The following is a 15,616-nucleotide window of genomic DNA, read 5'->3' as shown; positions in this document are numbered from 1 at the left end:
ACTAAGTTGAGACTCAGGAATCTCTGAACCCTAGGAGTACGGATAAGCCAGGGTTTGGGAGAACTGTTGGATTTGGCAACTTTGGGACCGGGATTTTTACCCAAGGGCGAGTTCAAGGACTCAGGGAATCTTAGAGGCAGGCCTACGTAGAGGTAACGGGAGAGAGTTCGACTTATCGTGTGACAAGGAGGTTATCTGCTAGGCGACGGCTGAGTAAAAGTCTTGTTGACAGGTCAATCATATGCTCTTCATTCCCGTGTGATAGAGGGAGATAACGGAAGTCTATATGACTCACGAAGTTTCGCCGGTGACGCACCTAGTGTTACGCCAGTGACACACGGAGGGTTTTCGCCGGTTACGCACCAAGTGTAACGACAGTGACGCACGAACATTTTACCCCGGTTATGCACCGAGTTAAAGGCGAGTGACGCACGAAGCTTCGACAGTTACGCACAGAAGGTAACGCCAGTGACGCAAGAAGAGTTTATATCGTTTTCGCAAGAACCCCACAAATTCTAAGCAGCTTTATCTACATTTTATGAATTGAATATTATTTTATTTTTGCATGTAATCATATAAGTCAGTATTCGCCTCGAATTTCTCATTGAAAATAAACGCCTCAAGCAAGGTATGTAAGAAAAATTTAACGATTCTGTTTACTTATCTTCTGTGAGATTCTGTCCTTATTAAGATTTGCGTTCTCTGGGTTAGGTCCATTAGCTGGAAGATCCTGACGGACTCAAGGAGAGGTTACAATTGGTGGCAGTGGTAGTATCTTTTGACTGATGGACTCTCAAAACAGTCGAGTGGTAATATCCGAACCGTGGGGTCACTCAAATCATGAAGATAGGAATCCAGAGTAAAAGAGGCTGCTGATAGACGAATATGCTGACCATCGATCCAGTGCTGGATCTGATCTGTTTCCTTTAACCTATGTCCTTACAACTCCAGCCGAGATGAGAACTAGGAATGTGGAGGGTCAAGCGTAACCATTTCGAGCTACCAACCCGTTCAGCGGTATTCAAAGCCCAGTGTATCTGTTTTCCCTAGACGTTAGAGAATACAAAAGTCATCGCACGGACAGAAATAGTGGAAGGGCAACCCAGTACCCCGACTATTCCACAGGCGGATGGATTCCGCTTCGTGACGAATGGAGAGGAGACAGTCTGAACGCGAAGGAATCACACTACCGAATGGACGATGAATGATTAAGACGATATAATCCGGATAGCAGAGCGAATCTTTACACTTTTAACGGGACGTCGGGGATTAGGCCCGATGTATTTGATTGAAACCGTGATTTCCTGGAAATCTCTACTTGCACAACCGGTGCACTTGAAAGTAGAAGAGGAATAGGTGCTTGTTTTGGACTCCTAATTGAGACAACGATGCGACATTACGTGTGTGCGAATAGTAGCCTACGCCCAAGTAAAGACGAAAAAGCAGAGTGTTGCACGGTAAATGTAATCATTGACGCACCTAGTGTTACGGCAGTAAGGCACGGAGTGTTAACGCCGTTTACGCACCAAGTGTAACGAAAGTGACGCACGAGGAGTGTACGTCGGATACGCACGAGATTTCACCGGTAACGCATGAAGTGTTACGCCATTGACACACGAAGCTTCGCCGGTTACGCACAGAAGGTAACGCCATTGGCGCAAGAAGAGCTTATATCGGTTACGCAAGAACCCCACAAATTCTAAACAGCTTTATCTTCATTTTATGATTTGAATATTATCTAATTTTTGCATGTAATTATACAAGTCAGTGCTCACCTCGAATTTCTTATTGAAAATAAACGCATCAAGCAAGGTATGAAAGGGAAATTTAACGATTCTGATTTCTTATCTTCTGTGAGATTCTGTTATTATTAAGATTTGCGTTCTCTGGGTTAGGTCCATTAGGTGGAAGATCCTGACGGACTCAAGGAGACCTTACAATTGGTGGCAGTGGTAGTATCTTTTGACTGATGGACTCTCAGAACAGTCGAGTGGTAATATCCGAACCTTGGGGTCAAATCATGAAGAAAGGAATCCAGAGTAAAAGTTGCTTCTGATAGACAAATATGCTGACCAACGATCCAGTGCTGGATCTGATCTGGTTCCTCCAACCAATGTCGTTACAACTCTAGCCGAGATGAGAACCAGGAATGTGAAGGGTCAAGCGTAACCATTTCGAGCTTCCAACCCGTTCAGCGATATTCAAGGCCCAGTGTATTTTTTCCTTGACGTTAGAGAATACAGAAGTAACCCCAAGGACAGAAATATTGGAAGGGCAACCCAGTACCCCGACTATTCCATAGGCGGATGGATTCTGCTACGTGACGAATGGAGAGGAGACAGTCTGCACGCGAAGGAATCATTCTACCGAATGGACGATGAACGATTAAGACGAAATAATCCGGATAACAGAGCGAATCTTTACACTTTTAACGGGACGTCGGGGATTAGGCCCAATAAAATTGTTTGAAACCATGACTTCCTGGAATCTCCACTTGCACAACTGGTGCACTTGATAGTAGAAGAGGAACAGGTGCTTGTTTGAGACTCCTAACTGAGCCGACGATGCGACACTACGTGTGTGCGAATAGTAGCCTACGCCCTAGTAAAGACGAAAAAGCAGAGTGTTGCACGGTAAAAGGTAATCATTGACGCACCTAGTGTTACGGCAGTGACGAACGAAGAGTTTACGCCGGTTACGCACCGAGTGTAACGCCGGTGACGCACGAGGTTTTGCCGGTAACGCATGGAGTGTTACGCCATTGACGCACGAAGCTTCGCCGGTTACGCACAGAAGGTATTGCCAGTGACGCAAGAAGAGTTTATGTCGGTTACGCAAGTACCCCACAAATTCTAAGCAGCTTTATCTTCATTTTATGATTTGAATATTATCTAATTTTTGCATGTATCTATATAAGTCAGTGCTCGCCTCGAATTTCTCATTGAAAATAAACACCTCAAGCAAGGTTTGGCAGAGAAATTTAACGATTCTGATTTCTTATCTTCTGTGAGATTCTGTCCTTATTAAGAATTGTGTTCTCTGGGTTAGATCCATTAGGTGGAAGATCCTGACTGAATCAAGGAGACGTTACAATTGGTGGCAGGGGTAGTATCTTTTGACTGATAAACTCTCAAAACAGTCGATTGGTAATATCCGAACCGTGGGGTCACTCAAATTATGAAGATAGGAATCCAGAGTAAAAGTGGCTGCTGATAGAGTAGCCCAGTGTATCTTTTTTCCTTGACGTTAGAGAATACAAAAGTCAACCCACGGACAGAAATAATGGAAGGGCAACCCAGTACCACGACTGTTCCACATGCGGATGGATTCTGCTCCGTGACGAATGGAGAGGTGACAGTCTCCATGCGAAGTAATCAGACCACCGAATGGACGATGAATGATTAAGACGAAATAATCCGGATAACAGAGTGCATCTTTACACTTTTAACGGGACGTCGGGGATTAGGACCGATAAAATTGTTTGAAACCGTGACTTCCTGGAAATCTCTACTTGTACAACTGGTGCGCTTGAAAGTAGAAGAAAAACAGGTGCTTGTTTTGGACTCCTTATTGAGACGACGATGCGACACTACGTGTGTGCGAATAGTAGCCTACGCCCAAGTAAAGACGAAGAAAGCAGAGTGTTGCACGGTAAAGGATACTCATTTACGCACCTAGTGTTACGGCAGTGAGCACGGGGGGTTTACGCCGTTTACGCACCAAGTGTAACGACAGTGACGCACGAAGAGTTTACGCCGGTGACGAACGAGTTTTTGCCGGTAACGCATGAAGTGTTACGCCATTGACGCACGAAGCTTCGCCGATTACGCACAGAATGTAACGCCATTGACGCAAGAAGATTTTATATCGGTTACGCAAGAACCCCACAAACTCTAAGCAGCTGTATCTACATATTATGATTGAAATATTATTGAATTTTTTGCATGTAATTATATAAGTCAGTGTTTGCCTCGAATTTCTCATTGAAAATAAACGCCTCAAGCAAGGTATGAAAGGGAAATTTAACGATTCTGTTTTCTTATCTTCTGTGAGATTCTGTCCTTATTAAGATTTGCGTTCCCTGGGTTAGGTCCATTAGTTGGAAGATCCTGACGGACTCAAGGAGACGTTACAATTGGTGGAAGTGGTAGTATCTTTTGACTGATGGACTCTCAAAGCAGTCGAGTGGTAAAATTCGAACAGTGGGGTCACTCAAATCATGAAGAAAGGAATCCAGAGTAAAAGTGCCTGCTGATCGACGAATATGCTGATCATCGATCCTGTGTTGGATCTGAACTGGTTCCTCCAACCAATATCCTTACAGCTCCAGCCGAGATGAGAACCAGGAATGTGGAGGGTCAAGCGTAACCATTTCGAGCTACCAACCGAATCAGCGATATTCAAAGCCCAGAGTATCATTTTCCCTTGACGTTAGAGCATACAGAAGTCATCCCACGGACAGAAATAGTAGAAAGGCAACCCAGTACCACGACTATTCAACAAGCGGATGGATTCCGCTTCGTGACGAATGGAGAGGAGACAGTCGGCACGCGAAGGAGTCACACTACCGAATGAACGATGAATGATTAAGACGTTAAATTCCGGATAACAGAGGGAATCGTTAACATTTTAACGGGACGTCGGGGATTAGGCCCGATGTATTTGATTGAAACCGTGATATACTAGAAATCTCTACTTGCACAACTGGTGCGCTTGAAAGTAGAAGAGAAACAGGTGCTTGTTTGGGACTCCTAATTGAGACGACGATGCGACACTACGTGTGGGCGAATAGTAGCCTACGCCCAAGTAAAGACGAAGAAAGCAGAGTGTTGCACGGTAAAAGCTAATCATTGACGCACCTTGTGTTACGGCAGTGAGGCACGAAGGGTTGAGCCTGTTACGCACCAAGTGTAACGAAAGTGACACACGAAGAGTTTACGCCGGTTACGCACCGAGTGTAACGCCTGTGACACCCAAGTTTCGCCGGTAACGCAGAAAGTGTTACCCCATTGACGCACGAAGCTTCGCCAGTTACGCACATATGGTAACGCCATTGACGCAAGAAGAGTTTATATCGTTTACGCACGAACCCCACAAATTCTAGGCAGTTTTATCTACATTTTATGATTTCTCATTGAAAATAAACTCCCCAAGCAACGTATGAAGAAAAATTTAACGATTCTGTTTTCTTATCTTCTGTGAGATTCTGTCACTATTAAGATTTGCGTTCTCTGGGTTAGGTCCATAAGTTGGAAGATCCTGAGGAATCAAGGAGACTTTACAATTGGTGGCAGTGGTAGTATCTTTTGACTGATGGACTCTCAAAGCAGTCGAGTGGTAAAATCCGAACCGTGGGGTCACTCAAATCATGAAGATAGGAATCCAGAGTAAAAGTGACTGCTGATCGACGAATATGCTGACCATCGATCCAGTGTTGGATCTGATCTTGTTTCCTCCAACCTATGTCCTTACATCTCCGTCGAGATGAGAACCAGGAATGTGGAGGGTCAAGCGTAACCATTTCGAGCTTCCAACCCGTTCAGCGATATTCAAAGCCCAGTGTATCCTTTTTCCCTTGACGTAAGAGAATACAGAAGTCACCCCACGGAAAGAAATAGTAGAAGCGCAACCCAGTACCACGACTATTCCACAGGCGGATGGATTCCGCTTCGTGACGAATGGAGAGGAGACAGTCTGCACGCGAAGGAATCACACTACCGAATGAACGATGAACGATTAAGACGATATAATCCAAATAACAGAGCGAATCTTTACACTTTTAACGGGACGTCGGGGATTAGGCCCGATGTAATTGATTGAAACCGTGACTTCCTGGAATCTCCACTTGCACAACTGGTGCACTTGAAAGTAGAAGAGGAACAGGTGCTTGTTTGAGACTCCTAACTGAGCCGACGATGCGACACTACGTGTGTGCGAATAGTAGCCTACGCCCTAGTAAAGACGAAAAGTGTTGTACGGTAAAAGGTAATCATTTACGCACCTAGTGTTACGGTAGTGAGGCACGCGGTGTTAACGCCGTTTACGCACCAAGTGTGACGAAAGTGACGCACGAAGAGTTTACGCCGGTTACGGACTGAGTGTAGCGCCAGTGACGCACGAGGTTTTGCCGGTTTCGCTTGAAGTATTACGCCATTGACGCACTAAGCTTCGACGGTTACGCACAGAAGGTATTGCCAGTGACGCAAGAAGAGTTCATGTCGTTTACGCAAGTACCCCACAAATTCTAAGCAGCTTTATCTTCGTTTGATGATTTGAATATTATCGAAATTTTTCATGTATCTATATGAGTCAGTGCTCGCCTCGAATTTCTCATTGAAAATAAACGCCTCAAGCAAGGTATGGCAGAGAAATTTAACGATTCTGTTTACTTATCTTCTGTGAGATTCTGTCATTATAAAGATTTGCGTTCTCTGGGTTAGGTCCATTAGTTGGAAGATCCTGACGGGATCAGTGAGACGTTACAATTGGTGGCAGTGATTGTATCTTTTGACTGATAGACTCTCAAAACAGTCAAATGGTAATATCCGAACCGTGGGGTCACTCAAATCATGAAGATAGGAATCCAGAGTAAAAGTGGCTGCTGATAGAGTAGCCCAGTGTATCTTTTCTCCCTTGAGGTTTGAAAATACAAAAGTCAACCCACGGACAGAAATAGTGGAAGGGCAACCCAGTACCTCGACTGTTCAACATGCGGATGGATTCCGCCTCGTGACGAATGGATAGGAGACAGTCTGCATCCGAAGGAATCAGAACACCGAATGGACGATGAATGATTAAGACGATATAATCCAAATAACAGAGCGAATCTTTACACTTTTAACGGGACGTCGGGAATAAGTCCCGATGTAATTGATTGAAACCGTGATTTCCTGGAAATCTCCACTTGTACAACTGGTGCACTTGAAAGTAAAAGAAAAACAGGTGTTTGTTTGGGACTCCTAATTGAGACGACGATGCGACACTACATGTGTGCGAATAGTAGCCTACGCCCAAGTAAAGACGAAGAAAACAGAGTGTTGCACGGTAAAGGATAATCATTTACGCACCTAGTGTTACGTCAGTGAGCACGGAGGGTTTTACGCCGTTAACGCACCAAGTGTAACGAAAGTGACGCACGAGGAGTGTACGTCGGATACGCACGAGGTTTCGCCGGTAACGCATGAAGTGTTTCGCCATTGACGCACGAAGCTTCGCCGCTGATCGACAAATATGCTGATCATCGATCCTGTGTTGGATCTGATCTGGTTCCTTCAACCAATGTCCTTACAACTCCAGCCGCGATGAGAACCAGGAATGTGGAGGGTCAAGCGTATCCATTTCGAGCTACCAACCCGTTCAGCGATATACAGAGACCAGGGTATCCTTTTTCCCTTGACGTAAGAGAATACAGATGTCACCCCCACGGACAGAAATAGTGGAAGGGCAACCCAGTACCCCGACTATTCCTCAGGCAGATGGATTCCGCTTCATGACGAATGGAGAGGTGACAGTGTGCACGCGAAGGAATCACACTATCGAACTGACGATGAATTATTAAGAAGATATAATCTGGATAACAGAGCGAATCGTTTCACTCTTAACGGGACTTCGGGGATTAGGCCCGATGTATTTGATTGAAACCGTGATTTCCTGGAAATCTCACTTGCACAACTGGTGCGCTTGAAAGTAGAAGAGAAACAGGTGCTTGTTTGGGACTCCTAATTGAGACGACGATGCGACACTACGTGTGTGCGAATAGTAGCCTACGCCCAAGTAAAGACGAAGAAAGCATTATGTTGCACGGTAAAGGGTAATCATTGACGCGCCTAGTGTTACGGCAGTGAGGCACGGCGGGATTACGCCGGTGACGCACCAAGTGTAACGAAAGTGACGCACGAAGAGCTTACGCCGGTTACGCATGAAGTGTTACGCCATGGACGCACAAACCTTCTCCGGTTACGCACAGAAGGTAACGCCAGTGACGCAAGAAGAGTTTATATCGGTAACGCAAGAACCCCACCAATTCTAAACAGCTTTATCTTCATTTTATGATTAGAATATTATCTAATTTTTGCATGTAATTTTATAAGTCAGTGTTCGCTTCGAATTTCTTTTTGAAAATAAACGTCTCAAACAAGGTATGGCAGAGAAATTTAACGATTCTGTTTTCTTATCTTCTGTGAGATTCTGTCCTTATTAAAATTTGCGTTCTCTGGGTTAGGTCCATTAGTTGGAAGATCCTGACGGACTCAAGGAGACGTTACAATTGGTGGCAGTGGTAGTATCTTTTGACTGATGGACTCTCAAAATAGTCGATTGGTAATATCCGAACACACTGAGTGTTACGCCGTTGACGCACGAAGCTTCGACGGTTACGCATAGAAGGTAACGCCAGTGACGCAAGAAGAGTTTATATCGGTTACGCAATTACCCCACAAATTCTAAGCAGCTCTATCTTCATTTTATGATTTGTATATTATCTAATTTTTACATTTAATTAGTCAGTGCTCGCCTCGAATTTATTGTTGAAAATAAACGCCTCAAGCAAGGTATGGCAGGGAAATTGAACGTTCCTGTTTTCTTATCTTCTGTGAGATTCTGTCCTTAGTAAGATTTGCGTCTTCTGGATTAGGTCCATTAGTTGGAAGTTCCTGACGGACTCAAGGAGACGTTACAATTGGTGGCAGTGGTAGCATCTTTTGACTGATGGACTCTCAAAGCAGTCGAGTGGTAATAACCGAACCTTGGGGTCAAATCATGAAGATAGGAATCCATAGTAAAAGTGGCTGCTGATAGACGAATATGCTGACCATCGATCCAGTGTTGGATCTGATCTGGTTCCTCCAACCAATATCCTTACAGCTCCAGCCGAGATGAGAACCAGGAATGTGGAGGGTCAAGCGTAGCCATTTCAAGCTACCAACCCGTTCAGCGATATTCAAAGCCCAGTGTATCCTTTTTACTTGACGTTAAAGAATACAGAAGTCACCCCACGGACAGAAATAGTGGAAGGGCAACCCAGTACCCCAACTATTCCACAGGCGGATGGATTCCGCTTCGTGACAAATAGAAAGGAGACAGTCGACACGCGAAAGAATCACACTACCGAATGGACGAAGAAAGATTAAGACGATATAATCCGGATAACAGATCGAATCGTTACACTTTTAACGGGACTACGACAGTGATGCACGAAGAGTTTACGCCGGTTACGCACCGAGTGCAACGCCAGTGACGCACGAAGTTTCGCCGGTTATATCATGCAGAGTTACGCTATTGGCGCACAAAGCTTCGTCGGTTACGCACAGAAGGTGACGCCAGTGACTCACGAAGGGCATACGCCGGTTACGTATCGAGTGTAAAGCAAGTGACGCCCGAGGTTTTGCCGGTAACGCATGAAGTTTTACGCCATTGACGCACGAAGCTTCGCCGGTTACGCACAGAAGGTAACGCCAGTGACGCAAGAAGAGTTTATGTCGAAAACGCAAGAACCCCACAAATTCTAAGCAGCTTTATCTTCATTTTATGATTTATATATTATATGGTTTTTGCATGTACTTCTATAATTCTGTGCTCGCCTTGAATTTATCATTGAAAATAAACGCCCCAAGCAAGGTATGATATGGAAATTTAACGGTTCTGTTCTCTTATATTCTGTGAGATTATGTCCTTATTAAGATTTGCGTTCTCTGGGTTAGGTCCATTAGTTGGAAGTTCCTGAAGGACTCAAGGAGACGTTACAATTGGTTGCAGTGGTAGTATCTTTTGACTGATGGACTCTCAAAGCAGTCGAGTGGCAATATCCGAGCAGTGGGGTCACTCAAATCATGAAGATAGGAATCCATAGTAAAAGTGGCTGCTGATAGACGAATATGCTGACCAACGATCCAGTGCTGGATCTGATCTGGTTCCTCCAACCAATGTCCTTACAGCTCCAGCCGAGATGAGAACCAGGAATGTGGAGGGTCAGGAGTAGCCATTTCAAGCTACAAACCGTTCAGTGATATTCAAAGCCCAGTGTATCCTTGTTCACTTGACGTTAAAGAATACAGAAGTCACCCCACGGACAGAAATAGTGGAAGGGCAACCCAGTACCCCAACTATTCCACATACGGTGGATTCCGCTTCGTGACGAATGGAGAGGAGACAGTCGGCATGCGAAGGAATCACACTACCGAATGGACGATGAATGATTAAGACGATATAATCCGGATAACAGAGCGAATCGTTACACTTTTTACGGGACGTCGGGGATTAAGCCCGATGTATTTGATTGAAACCGTGATATACTAGAAATTTCCCATTGTACAACTGGTTCGCTTGAAAGTAAAAGAGAAACAGGTGCTTGTTTGGGACCCCTAATTGAGACTACGATACGACACTACGTGTGTGCGAATAGTAGCCTACGCCCAAGTAAAGACGAAGAAAGCGGAATGTTGCACGGTAAAGGGTAATCATTTACGCATCTAGTGTTACGGCAGTGAGGCACGGCGGGATTACGCCGGTGACGCACCAAGCGTAACGACAGTGACGCACCAAGAGTGATACGCCGGTTACGCACCGAGTGTAACGTCAGTGACGCACGAGGTTTCGCCGGTTATACATAAGGTGTTACGCCATTGACGCACGAAGCTTCGCCGGTTACGCACAGAAGGTAACGCAAGTGACGCAAGAAGAGTTTATATCGGTTACCCAAGAACTCCACAAATTCTAAGCAGCTTTATCTTCATTTTATGATTTGAATATTAGTGTTTGTCTCGAATTTCTCATTGAAAATAAACGCCTCAAGCAAGGTATGTCAGAGAGATTTAACGATTCTGTTTTCTTATCTTCGGTGAGATTCTGTCATAATTCAGATTTGCGTTCTCTGGGTTAGGTCCATTAGTTAAAAGATCCTGACGGACTCAAATAGATGTTACATTTGGTAACAGTGGTAGTATCTTTTGACTGATGGTCTCTCAAGCAGTCAAGTGGTAAAATCCGAACTGCGGGGTCACTCAAATCATGAAGATAGGAATCCAGAGTAAAAGTGGCTGCTGATAGACGAATATGCTGACCATCGATCCGAGTTGGATCTGATCTGGTTCCTCCAACCAATGTCCTTAAAACTCCAGCCGAGAAGAGAACCAGGAATACAGAGGGTCAAGCGTAACCATTTCGAGCTACCAACCCGTTCAGCGATATTCAAAGCCCAGTGTATCCTTTCCCCTTTACGTTAGAGAATACAAAAGTCACTCCTTGGACAGAAATAGTGTAAGGGCAACCAAGACCTCCGACTATTCCACAGGCGGATGGATTCCGCTTCGTGACGAATGGAGAGGAGACAGTCGGCACGCGAAGAAATAGCACTACCAAATGGACGATGAATGATTAAGGCGTGCAGACAGGTGACCCGGATCAAAGGAATAGAGGAGCTAATGGTAGCGATCAAACCGTCTTTCAAAAATCGGGGCGGACGAAGGCCCAACGCAGATCAGGAACGTTCACCTAATAGCTGTTGGAATTGCAGACAGCGTGGGTACTTTAAGCAGGATTGTCCTACTAAACAGCCAACGCCGGCAAAGCCAAGCGATGACGTTCAGGAAACAACAATATGTCGGGCAAGAGGGCCAACACCCGGCAGGAGCCATAGAGAAACTCCGAATCTTTGTCTATTCGTGTAGGTACGGACTTAAGCGAGATGGAATATACTCTGATTTTACAATAGAAGACTTCATAGTACCTTGCTTGGTAGACACAGTCGCAATATGTCAGTGATCAATGAAGACCCCTTATAAGCTTCCACAAGAAGAACTGATATTTTTGAAGAAGGCGGAAGATACTATCTCTTTTGCTGATAACATGCGGGTAACCTGTCTGCACGCCTGCCTCGGGTCCTATGTGCCAAAGTCTGAGACACTGTTGCCACTGGCCTTTTCTCCGTGATTCCGATCTCCCTGTGTATTCTCTTCAATATGCGTCTTGCGCACTGCCTTACTATGGGGAAAATGCCCGCTGTCGCTCCACTGTATAGAAGGCCTATAGTTCAAGTGAATGCTGAACTGCTTCATCTAGGGTCCACTGTCGTGCTTAGTGTACCCCTAGCCTCGTCTCGGGCTCGTCCAACGCATCGATGAAGTGAGCGGGCCATGAGGTCCTGTAGATCACTGGCAACCCCAATTTAGCCAGAGCGTGTCAGCCGTTTGATATCATGAGCCAACTGAGGCATTGTCTTTCCCTTAGCTCTGGTACGATTCCTTTTATTTCTTGCTATTTTTATCCGTGGGGTGACTTCTGTATTCTCTAACGTCAATGGAAAAAAAGATTTCCTGGGCTGTGAACATCGCTGAACAGTATGGTAGCTCGAAATGGTTGCGCTTGAACTACCGTATTACTGGTTCTCATCTCGGCTGCGTAACCGACTCCCTAGTTAACCGTCGAAGCTTCGTGCGTCACTTGCGATACACTTAGACGTTCGTTAATCTCACTCTATCACATGGGAATGGAGAGCGTATGATTAGCATGTCAACAACACTTTTACACAGCCTTCACCTAGATTCTTCTTGTCACACGATAAGTCGTACTGCCCGCGTTACACCTACGTAGGCCTGCCTCTTAGATTCCTCGACTCCCTAAACTTGCTCTTGGGTCCAAAATTCCGGTCCCAAAATTGCCAAATCCAACAGTACTCCCAAACCCTGGCGTATCCGTACTCCTAGAATTCAGAGCCCCCTGAGTCTCAACTTGGAAAAATATGGTTACCCCTTACCGTGCAACACTCTGCTTTCTTCTTCTTTACTTAGGAGTATGCTTTTCTTCACATACACACACGTCCTGTCTCCAAACAAGCACGAATTTCTGCTTCTACTTTGAGCGCGCCAGTTTGTGCAAGGGGAGATTTCCAGAAAATCACGGTAGCGCGGAGTCATGGCCCAGATAGACAGGAAGGCGGGAAGCCGCAAAGGTAACCCGGGCTAGGAAGCCGCGCTCGACCATCAAAACAACACTACTATAAAAAAGAAAAGAAAAGAAGTTCGGTTTAAGCAGGACATCAGCACAGAAACGAACAAAAATATAAAGCTGAACATTACTTAGACAAAATCATGGATTCTTGTATGCTTAGTTGACAAATAGCTCCCGGTTGTAATTAAACGTTACCGGGAAACTCTATTTGCGTTGTGCACATCGCAAGCACTTCAACAACACAGGAGCGCATAATATTAACCTGTATTTTTGCATATTTTACGATAGGTTTAGTGCAAGAAGGTACCAACAACGCACAGAGATGGCGCACCAATTTTCTGATGTGCGCAGCTAGGTTCGATGCGCTGAAGGCTAATTTGCCGGAGGCCCCAAAATGCGATTTAGTTTCACGTCGTTTCCAGCGCTGTCGATCGGACTACTGAGTCGTAGCAATGTATGCCCAATCTTCCAAATCCTGAACAATAAGAATATAGATAAGCTCAATATGAAGAAAAATCAAGTTTGTCCTAATAATCAGCGATAAAATCGAGAAGATACTCTAAACGTATGTAGAAAACATATCACCTGGCATTATCTGCAATACCCAGCGCGAGAAACGAAGACATCATCTCCTGTTTGTAATAAATAAATCGATATAGTTAGAACATAACTTTAACGAATTCGTAGTGGTTAATTTCCCGATTAGCTGCTCTCGGAGGCTACCCATGGTAGGATACTGCAGGGTAGATGTCCATGACTGAGTGAGAGCTCAAATCGTGTGTGTGTCGGGGTGGGCGCGTGTCTGTGTGCGTTCGTGTACGTGTCGAATTTTGTGTCAAAAGCGCCTCCTGGACGGCTGAGCCGGTTCCCTTCAAACTTCAGTTACATTAAAGTTGAAGTTTAAAGTTGAAGCTTTGCGGTCTTTTTCAAGGCCCTCTCACACGACTTTACAACTTAACCCTGGTCATTGGTAACTTGTCACACCTACACACCAAAGTGTGCACAATTCAATCAATTTCTCTTGGGCACCACAGTGCACCACATCTACATGTAGCCCGGGGACTTCCCATAGGGTGCAGCCACAAACCGGCGCAAACAACTTTATTTACAAGTTACCTCGCATGTCCCCATTTATACACCATGGTGAAGAAAGGCAACGGAGATAAAATGACTTGCCCAAAGACACTACGTAATGATCTGGCCAGGGCTCGAACCTAAAAATGCTTAGATCACAAGTCTTAACCAATTGAACATAACATTAACAGTCCTCTACAGTCGGAGCATCTAAATGATCGTAGCTCAATTTTTTTCGAAATAACTTCGAAGATCAGATTCTCTCTAAAAACATGGTATCCTTTCATTAACTGTTTATGCAATTTATAACATTCAGATATTTTGGGGCCAAAACTGATGACCTTAATTGAATAAAGCTTTCCCTCATTGGGGTAATGAAACTTCAATAACTCCAACTATGTAGCATCATTCGTATTTGATCTTACTACTAAGATGGTCACAACATTGTAATAATACCATGTAGATAGATACACAAGAACTCTCAAAGGTTCAACAGTGTTTTGTAATCTATTAACACTTTTGCAACCACTTTGCAACCACTTTGCAACCACCTTGCAACCAATTTGCAGGGGGAAAAATTGTTCGAGAGCAGAACCAAGAAAACCTAAATCTCACTAATATAAATTGAAGAATGTACATGTATAGACCGATAGGATACTCACACCTAAGGCATTAATGGTCCTTTAACTCGCCTAGTGCAAATCTTTTGGGCCGTTTGTTCAAACTTGTGGGCCATTGAGTTGGTTCCGATGCCGAAGGCAAAAGTAAATCTTTTTAAACGTCAGATTTGGTACGTATTTGTGATGTCATGGGACAATATGGAAGGCAAATCATGCGATCTTCATATTGTACGCTGGGATGACTGTCACCCCTTACCTAAGAACAAGAAAACGAAAAAGATTAGTGGTTCCGATGTCTAAACATATTCATAGTGTGGTAAACCATACATGGTAATATGCATGAACTTGTGCACACCAAATGACTATCTATTGATTATTGCAGCAACATATTAAGGAAGGTATCAGGAATCAGTTATCATGTTAATAAAGCATATTTAGTGACATAGTGTAATACAATTGGCGCCTGAATGATCCCCAAACTATTCCGCCCAAACAAACTGACTCCAAAATATATAACCCTAAAATGTGGGCCCAGAAAATCGGACCAAAACAATGTGTATCAAAATGTATCTGGGGTGGAAATAAAATTCTGGGCCCACCGGCCTACAAATGCGCCCAGACGTTTATGGGGCCTATATAGACAGCCATTCAACCTTGAGGCCTACATGTACCAGCTACTCACCCACCACTGTATCCCAAGTTTGGATACAATCCGATTTATGGTTGTGGAGTTTTGCAATTTTACAATATTGGGTCAAATGAAATTCTGCGCCTAACAGAAACAAATGAAAACGTATACACTAAATGCTGCTTTTGAGGCAAATTGACGCTATAACATGATTTCTATAAAGTAGCTCTAAACGCAAGGTTTTGCTAATGGTTTTGGGGTTCCGTGTGAAATTCATTAAGGCGCGGGTGGGGTGGGGTTGGGGTGGTGATCCGTAGCAGGGGTACATCCCTTCCCGTGTGAATTAAAAATG

The 15,616-nt window shown here is 44.5% G+C and overlaps 1 long non-coding RNA gene across 7 annotated transcripts in view; it reads right to left on the bottom strand.

Moving 5' to 3' along the window:
• Positions 1 to 15,616, bottom strand: part of LOC139976798 (uncharacterized) — a 29,998-nt gene that overhangs the window by 13,009 nt on the left and 1,373 nt on the right. The window contains exons 3-4 of one of the 7 annotated variants that reach the window (XR_011796269.1): positions 14,679 to 14,892; positions 13,528 to 13,574 (exon numbers count right to left, since the gene is read on the bottom strand). This is a non-coding gene — a long non-coding RNA (uncharacterized lncRNA). Of the gene's footprint in view, positions 1 to 2,413; positions 14,893 to 15,616 lie in introns of those variants that run through there. The other 6 variants (XR_011796265.1, XR_011796266.1, XR_011796268.1 and 3 more) reach the window with 6 other exon arrangements.

This window comes from Apostichopus japonicus, chromosome 12 (genome assembly GCF_037975245.1).
Source record: "Apostichopus japonicus isolate 1M-3 chromosome 12, ASM3797524v1, whole genome shotgun sequence".
Taxonomy (NCBI): Eukaryota; Metazoa; Echinodermata; class Holothuroidea; order Aspidochirotida; family Stichopodidae; genus Apostichopus; species Apostichopus japonicus.
This window is presented reverse-complemented; position numbering and strand designations above follow the sequence as displayed.